General features: G+C 31.0%; 1 protein-coding gene across 2 annotated transcripts in view; it reads left to right on the forward strand.

Moving 5' to 3' along the window:
* LOC106678511 (zinc finger protein 431) overlaps nt 1–9,647 on the forward strand; it is a 39,130-nt gene that overhangs the window by 22,353 nt on the left and 7,130 nt on the right. The window contains exons 7-9 of one of the 2 annotated variants that reach the window (XR_010844852.1): nt 5,351–5,502; nt 5,671–8,448; nt 8,525–8,733. The gene's annotated coding sequence lies outside the window, so the exon portion shown is untranslated. Of the gene's footprint in view, nt 1–5,350; nt 5,503–5,670; nt 8,449–8,524; nt 8,734–9,647 lie in introns of those variants that run through there. The other variant, XR_010844853.1, reaches the window with a different exon arrangement.

Here is a 9,647-nt window from a genome sequence, read left to right on the forward strand (position 1 = left end):
TATTTACATATTAGTTTTATTAATTTTTTTTTCTCTTTTCTTCTCTCTTCCTTTTTCAAATTAACTTGTTTCTTTTTACTATTAGAAGACAATTGTTTGTTTCATTTAAATGTACAAATATCATTATTTTTTGTTATTAATTTTACTTTCCTCTTTTATTAAGAAGCATTATTCTTATCTATTTATTTTATTCTTATTTTTTTTTCTTTTAATAAGAACATTGTATATAGTTAAGGGTGTCATTTGTGTGACTATACCCTCATTAGAAAATAAATTCAGTTGTTAGTGAATTTATTATGGAGAACTATATCCCAGGAATCATTAGACGTACTAGATTGTTTTTAGCATTCAAATTAAAGCTAGTTTAATGTACAATAAAATAGTTTATTATGTTTATCTTCGTAGAAGTAGTAGTTTTCATGATATATTCTCAAGTTTAACTGCATCTATATACAAATTATGATTGCTATGCTATTTGAATGTATCGAAAAACTATACAGGTTTCCTGGTATAAATTAAATTTTTAAATAAAAAATAAATTAATCAAATTGTATATATGTATATAGTTGACCGTAACAATTGATATATAAGAAGGTGGTCAGGGTTGCGGTCATTTTATGTGATTATTATTATTTATTTTTATTTTTATTATTCTTTCATGACGTTTATTTTATCTCTATATATTTTTTTTTATTTCTTTTCCCCGTATTGTTTTTGTTTTATGTGCATCTCCTGTACTTTTTTAGCTTTATATTTTACGTATTTTTATAAAGAAATTTTTACTCTTGCCATTGTTACTTGTTTTTATTCTTATCTTTGTATCATTTTGTATCTTTTTAGCCCTGATGAAGCCCTGCAAAGTGTGGCGAAACGTCAAAAAATAAATAGTTGTAAACTATTTTTGTTTCACTTTTGACCGCAACCCTGACCATCTTCTTATATATAAATTAATCAACGTTTAATGTATGTACCTTAAATAATAATAATTATTATAGCAATTCGATAGATAAGATTTTTAATTATATACGTCTAAAAATTACAATGAATAATTATTTAAACGTAAGACAAAAGTTTCTCGATAGTGTATTACATATGTTTGTACATATTACAAAACTTACGTATGTATATTAAATATTGATTAATAAAACTGCCTTAAATCAATCTATTCTTAATGAATTTTTCTATTTAGTAAGAAAAGAAATAAATATATTTATTTTAATAAAGGTTACGTTGAACTTTGGAGCGTACAGGTCCGTGCATGTTCGCACACTGTTCTTTGTTCTCAGTCGAGTCACAGCTCTGTACCGACGCACTTCACGAAAATTATTTCATATAACAATCGTTTAACACCTCTAGAAATCACTTGAGATGTTTAAAATGTAAGATAATTATAATATTTAAGGTATATATTATTTTTTTAAATAAATAATAATGTCTTTGTCTTGCCCCTGGTCTCTAACTATTCCATTTGCAATAATTATTATAGTCATCGTTACTTCAGATGTTTAACTGCGTCTAGAAATCATCAAAAAAAATTTAAACTTCATAAATGTACTGTAAAAGTTTTTTTTTCTAAGTGTTTAAAATAATTAATATAATAGTAAATAAATTATATTGTCTTTTAAACTTGTTAATTCTAATTGTAAATAGGTATACAAGGTTAATAAATGTTTAACAATTATCCTATTCAGTTAGAAAGTAAATAAATTTATTTATTATAATATAGCTATTTTGAACTTTGGACTCGGCAGGTCCGTGCATGTCGAACAATGTACTGCGCAGTTAGTTCGTTGCTCTGTTCTGGTGCAGTTTGCAATAATTATTCATTATAATAATCATTAAATAATTCTAGAAATCACTCGAGATGTTTAAAATGTTAACTACTTAACAATAGTTAAGGTACATATTAATTTTTAAAATAAATAATGTCTCTATATCAATGCTCATCGCAATAATTATTACTTTTATCCATTACATCTAGAAATGAATAAAGATTTTTAAATTTTATAAATGTTTTGCAAGAGTTATTCTAAAATATTTTAAGATACTCATTAAATAGTAAAATAAATTATACTGCCTTTCAAATTAGTTAATTCAAAAACATACGTATTTACAAGATACACATTTTTAGTGTTAAAGATGTTTAGCAATTGTCCTATTTTGTAGGAAAATAAATTTATTTAATTATATTATTTCAATTTCTTGAGACAAGGTAACTAAGGGTAAATGTGATTTGATGGGATTTATTGGAATTTATTTTAATCCTCCAGTTTTGGCACCTTATTACAGGTTTATGTACCATAAATATTGTAGAAAAACCTTAGCATTACATTCAGATAATTAACAAATCGTTTTTCATTGGTTAAACAGTTAAAGTACTGATTTAACGAATAACTATAATGCATTATCAAAACATGGAAAACACAGTAATTTGTAATATTTGTTAAGTATTATAACAAATAATTATTGCATCGGTACAGATGCAATGTTAGACCTGCACGGACCTGTAGACTCCAAAGTTCAAAGAGCCTATTAAACTAAATAAATTTATTAAATAAATCAAAAATTTGCATCCATTATTGTCTCAACACTTTTATTTTTCACCAGTCCAACGTTTCGGCCATTCTAGCCATCTTCAATATAATTTCTTCCTCACATTAATTTAAAGTTTCTTTTGCAGGCTATTCTGCCCAGGTCATTTTATTTATTATAAGTTATAAGCCTATTTTTTAAAATTTAAAATCATTAATATTTAATTTTTCTTGTATAAGATTATCCACAATTAATGCACTTCCATGTAACCATTTTTTTAAATTTATGGTAGTGTATTAATTGTGGATAATCTTATATAAGAAAAATTATATATTAATGATTTAAAATTTTAAAGAATAGGCTTATAACTTATAATAAAGAAAATGACCTGGGCAGAATAGCCTGCAAAAGAAACTTTAAATTAATGTGAGGAAGAAATTATATTGAAGATGCCCTTGAAGATGGCTAGAATGGCCGAAACGTTGCACTGGTAAAAATTAAAGTTTTGAGACAATAATGCATACAAATTTTTGATTTGTTTAATAAATTTATTTAGTTTAATATGCTCTTTGAACTTTGGACCCTACAGGTCCAACATTGCATCTGTACCGATGCAATAATTATTTGTTATAATACTTAACAAATATTACAAATTACTGTGTTTTCCATGTTTTGATAATGCTTTCTATAATAACTATAATTATCAATATAGTTGTTCGTTAAATCAGAAGTTTTTATCAGACTGTTTAACCAATGAAAAACAATTTGTTAATTATCTGAATGTAATGCTAAGGTTTTTCTACAATATTTAAGGTACATATACCTATACGAAATTCTTAAATAAAGTATACTGCTATTTAAATTAATCAATTTTAAATTTACATATATGGATTTACTAGATGTGTATACATTTTTCCTTTTTTGGTTATAAATTGTATTATTTTATTGAACTAATTTTTGTCTTTTCAATTGAAAAATAAAAAAAGGTTCCATTTAAATATCTGGATAAATTGAATGTATTTAAAATATTTTTTAAAAAGTAAGTCCATTCCAACCCATCCTAACACTATTCTCACCACGTATGCCGATGACATGCCTATTGTCAGTGAATAATGATCCTTCCATTGTATCCCAATCCCACATCACCACCCTCGAAGAATGGTGCCAAAACTGGAGGATTAAAATAAATCCCAATAAATCACATTTACCCTTCGTCGTAAACCTTCGTCTTGCCCTACAGTATTTTTTAATAATACCTCACTCATTCCTGTTGAACAGATCCGTTACTAAGGACTAAATCTGGACAAACGACTGACATGGAATCCTCATACAAGACTGAAAAGACAGGAAACTGCTCGTCGATTCCGGCTATTACAACAAACTTACAGTTACTAGACAAACGGTCCAAACTTCCAATCCATTACAAAAGACTGATCTACATGACTATTATAAGGCCTATTTGGACATACGGAGTTGAGCTATGGGGCTCCACTAAACCATCTAATTCCCCTCGAATCCAATCCTTACAGTTCAAAATCCTTCGTAAAATCCTTAATGCTCCTTACTTTGTCACAAATCAAATCATCCATCAGGACCTCAATGTCCCCTATGTTGCCGATTTGGCCAGAACCAGATACCAATCCTTCCATAATAAACTTCCCAACCACCCAAACCAACTCGTTTCTAACCTGGCTTCTCCTTCACTACCTAATAATCCTCCTAGACGTCTGAAAAGAAGATGGCCTCGGGCTCTTCTCCTTTAGAAATGTTTTTGGAGTTCTATCATTGGGTAGATTCTCCACATATTTGTATCATGTCATAATATCACTTACAGCAAATTTACTTGATGTGTATATATGTATACAGTTGTAAATATCAATAAATAAATTATTAAAAAAAAAAAAAAAAAAGTAAGTCTTGTAGACTAATCTAGATTAATTTTTTTTTATTATTAATTGTCTAATTGTATTTTTTATTAATAATTTTCTTTTGCTTTTAATATTTTATTCAGAAGGACCCTTCAATTACTGTGATACTAATAAAGTTTTGAATATGTTTCAGAAAAATAAAATTTAAATAATTGAGTAATTTTTATCAAAAGCTAATGTATCCATTTCTTAAATCTAAATGTTTTTTTGACAGATTAAAATTCTACTCCAAAAGCATCCAGTTCATTCCAAAATTAAATATTTTTCTTCTCAATTAAGTTTGAAAAATTTTATATATAAGTTTCCAAAAGTGGTTACATCGATTTAAAAAAAAAACTCAATTTCTGTTAAATATATTATGTTTCTTATTACAATTGGTCCTACAATCATTAAACTAATTATACACAAATAAACATAATATACGGATATTATGTTGTAACACATAATATAGTAATATGATTACTACTACTTTAATCATTCTAATATTCATTTGATTATGAACAATCATAGTTTTACCAAGAGTTATAGCAAAATATCTAATCAATATATAGCAATATGTTTGGAGAAGTTTGTCGGGGGATGCGGTCAGCAAAGAACAACATAAATAAACAAAACCATATTTATTTATTTTATGCCGAAGTTTCGACCTTAGTTTCAGGTCTTCATCAGGGGTTGTGGCGTAGAAGGTAGGCTTGTAACTGAGTGAAACTCAGGTCAAAACGTCGGCATAAAATAAATAAATATGGTTTTGTTTATTTATGTTGTTCTTTGCTGACCGCACCCCCCAAGAAACTTCTTCAAGCATTAATCTACGGTCTCCACCACACCTCATTATAGCAATATGTTGTTATTACATCATTGTTTTAATTTACTGCTTTTTAATTTTGCAGAATCGAGAATTGAATCTAGTTCTATGATACTTTCTACCAGACCAAAACACTCTACAAATGAGATGGAAATTCTAAAAAACAAGACACCACGAGTTTTACTTTAGGTTGTTGTTCAGTACTACAAAAGATATGAGCTTCATGTCCTGAGTCAAGTAAGTGAACCTAATTTATAAATATACTATTAAGTTTATATAAATATATGTTAATGTTTTAAGTAGTATTTATTATTTAAGCTTATTTGTTACTCAAGACTTGTATAAGTTATATTTATTGCAATCTACTTTTCTAATTAAAAATTATTTTTGCCTCATTTGTTGCAGTTGCTAAGACCTACTACCAGAAAGGCCTATTGTTTATGCAGATTATTTGGAAGGCGATGATGTTACCCGTCGAATCAAGAAACCTGTAGATGACTCTTGTAGAAGAGCTGTGACCAGATTCCCCGACGCACTTGCTAGCGGAAGATTCCTCTTTTAATACGGAACGATTCGTTCTCTTGAAGACCGGGAAAGCTATCTTCTGAAGTGCATCTCGTCCTTCGTGTGAACCGAGCAGCGTTCGTTCTAGCAGGCTGGTCGAAAGGGTTCGAACTTGACTTCCCAGTACTCAGGACGCGGGGGAGGGGCCAAGTTCATCGGTGCCCTTCTATCTTTCAGCGGCCTCTCTGTACACAGAACGATTTGTTCACTGGAAGACCCGGTACGCCATCTTCTAAAGTTCAGCTCCTTCCCTCGCGAATAGTAAGCCGTCTTCGATCTTGCATGGAGATCAGAAAGATTCGAATCCAGCCCTCCTGTGTTCGGCTCATCTCAGAATGAATCTATAATCATCGGCGTTCTTCGAGTCCTCAACTTCCTTGGAACACTCCAGTCCGGCATTTTTCCCCTTTTCTCAGATTTTGTTCTCTAGAAACCCACTCTTTCCCTCGAAGTTACTTTTGCTCGATCATATATCGCGCTATAGTAGGAGCGTTAAAGGAAGAAGAGATCGAATACTCTTATCTGGAGTACTTGTCGATCCATCCCGTTTTTGGAAGTTCGAATCACACCATCGAAGAGATGTAACTTACTGTGAAATCTTCGTGCTATGGTTGTACCAGATGATGAACATCGCTCTAGCAGATGTTGGTTACTGAACTTATGAACCGCGGTTGTTAGATTATTCTCTATTTTTATTTTAGAGAGATATGGAAAGTCTTATCATTGGTTAGGCAGGCCTTCCTACTGTAGATATTTCAAGCACTTTGTCCCTATAATAATAACACATTTTGCAGCAACCACCGCATTAATTGCACTGGAGTTATAGCTGCATCTGCAGCCAAACTTATTACATTGAATTAGAGCTCATTTAAGAGTCATTAGAAAATTACTCTCTAAAAATATGATTGTGGTAGTGGTATATGTATTTTATTTCCACTCACAAAAAACTGTCCTGCGCTGATTAAAATTCTTGTGTCGACTCAGCTCTGGCTTTTTGTCATGGGTCAACGCTCCATCTTTCAGGTGCCAAAGGAATTCAAACCAAGTTAGATATAGTAGAGAGGTATTTTTATAAATTTGAAGGATAACTTGGTTTGGTATTTTGCTGACTCCTGAGGATAGGGCTGTGTTCAACATAACTTAAAAAGCCAGTGATTTAAGAATCCCTTATATTTGTTGAATTTTAATGTGCCAGTTTTAAAGACTTAGTATCAAGTCACCGTAGCATAGATTCATAATTTTTTTTGTTGATTAATGAGCGAGTTCAACTTCCAATTCCATATTTTATATTTTCTTCTAACCTCACAATGCTAACGTTTTAAGGAAACATTTTCCATCTCCAGAACTCTAAAACTAAAAATAACTAATATTTCATTTAAACCAATTAACCTAAGCTAAGCAATAGATTATCTAATTTCTAACACTTTAAAAATCTTCCTCTTAACTTCACCAACACAATAATCTAATTGATGTCATTGTTGTAATTTAAAAAACCTATTGTCAAGAGGAAGGTTTTTAACCTCAATTGGTTGAAATGAAAGTTGAACTTATTATTAAACGACAATGTTTAGCTTTCTTAAAATCCAACAAAGCTAATAGCTGAGAAGTAAATGATTTTTGAATTATTTAAATATATTTATTTTATATATTAAACTATTCAATAGGTCGTGGCTCCCCACAATAAAGTAAATTCATGAATTTTTCTTTTGAAGTGAAACTTCTTTAGGCGCGGTAGATCAAATCGTCCTGGATTAGACGAAAAATTAAACGTTTTCTTTGTCGATAAATCTAAATAAATTAAGCTCAAACAAGCTTTTTCATTATTGCTCTATTTATCTGTTGTTATCTTATGAGGATAAAATTATAAGATACGGATATAATACTATTATAATATTATGATTAGTAATATTATTACCACGATCCTGAACTAATTTATTTAAATTAGACTTATGGAATCTTATGTTAGAACGCAATATCTGTTCGAGCTGAAGTGGATTCGAAGGAAAGGGTCGGTTCGTAGAGAAGAAAATCTAGGAAAAGGGGAGAAATGTCGGATTTGAGTGTTCAAAGGAAGTTGAGGACTTGAAGAAAGCCGATGATCGTGGATTCGTTCCGAGATTAGTCGAACACAGAAAGGCTAGATTCGAATCCTTCTGATCACCACGCAAGATCGAAGACGGCTCACTATTCGCGAGGGAATGAACCGAATTTCAGAAGATGGCGTACCAGGTGCTCCAAGGAGCAAGTCGTTTCGTTTATAAAGAGGAGGCTGAGGGCCAGAAGAGCATCGATGGCCATGGATACTTTTTCTGATGGACCGAGTACTGAAGAGTCTGGTTCGAGTCCTTTCGACCATCTTGCTAGAGCGAGCGCCGCGCAGTGCTCACGAAAGATGAGAAGCGCTTCAGAAGATGACCTTCCCGGTCCTCGAGAGGACGAATCGTTTCGTCTGCAGAGAGGAGTCCTTTACTACCAAGTGCATCGTGGAATCTTCTCGAGTAGTCTTAACCTCAAAGGAACCAGAAGGAAGGAAGTCAGTGCGACATAAAGAAGAAAAAAAATGGTGGTGTCATATTAGGAAGGTGTAAGAAGAATAACAACGAATGCAGCATAAATCAAGTAAGTTATTTACAATATACTTATTTAGTTATTAACTAATTTTACCATTTTTAAATTCATTTATTGTATGTTGCAGTAAACGAGTAAAAAACTGTTTTAAAAGTTGGATATAAAAAACTGTGTTGATATAAAAGGCGTACTCAAAGACGGCTCTATAAGTTTTCTATATTGCGGTCTAAGAAATGTCTTCATCTCTTCATTAGTCAACCTCTTTGGAATGGACAGTTATTTTAAACATTACCAAAAATTGAAAAATCTTTTATTTCAAATAAATTATTCATTATAAACTCTCTAACCACTCAAACCCCCTAGTTTCTAATCTTGCATCCTCTTCCATTCCTGACAATCCTCCGAGGCGCCTGAAAAGAAGATGGCCACAAGACCAGCTAATGTAAAATGTCATTAGAGTGCTACCAATGGGTAGTTTTTCTACACGCCTGTTTTTTTTTTTTAATTTGAAGATTTATTTATTGATAGATATTACAATCTGCCACACAGTTGTGGGCAATAGGTAATAGTGATGAATGAATCTGATACATACTAAAATAAAAAAAATATTAAAAAATAAATAAAATAATAATAAAAACACAAAAACTCTCTTAAAATATATACAAACAAAAGAATAGACAAGATGAACATAATCAAACTATCTATATGAAAAATAAAATAACATAATGATAAAATAATATATACAATATTTACACAATCGACCTGAGGATCCCTGAGCCCACTCTATCCCCCACGTGTGAGGGGTAGAGCAGAGCTCAAGAGATCCCAGCGCATCTCTCTCGCCGCATCACTGGTAATGGGCCAATAGAGGCTGAGCAAGTGCGCTAAATCTACACGCCTGTATAACTTAGATCAGATTTACTAAATGTATTATAATGTACAGTTGTAAATAGCAATAAATAAATATTAAAAAAAAAAAAATTCAAGTCAGTCGAATATAAACCTTTTTAAAAACAAAAGAAGAGGTTGTATCGTTTACTTTTCTTTTTTCTTTCTCTTTTCACCTTTCTAATATTTCTATTCGAAAGATTTTATACGATGCCATTATATCTGTATTAAAACAAAAAAAAAAAATACTACTACAACCCTTGAAGTGTCAGGGGTGCAGTACTTTGTAAGGAACTACTATTACTAGACCAACGGCTGTGCAAGGAGGTGATCAGAAACATGCTCGAGTGCCATATTTTTAC

This window comes from Halyomorpha halys, unplaced genomic scaffold, assembly GCF_000696795.3.
Source record: "Halyomorpha halys isolate HHAL.00 unplaced genomic scaffold, Hhal_1.1 Scaffold145.1, whole genome shotgun sequence".
Taxonomy (NCBI): domain Eukaryota; kingdom Metazoa; phylum Arthropoda; class Insecta; order Hemiptera; family Pentatomidae; genus Halyomorpha; species Halyomorpha halys.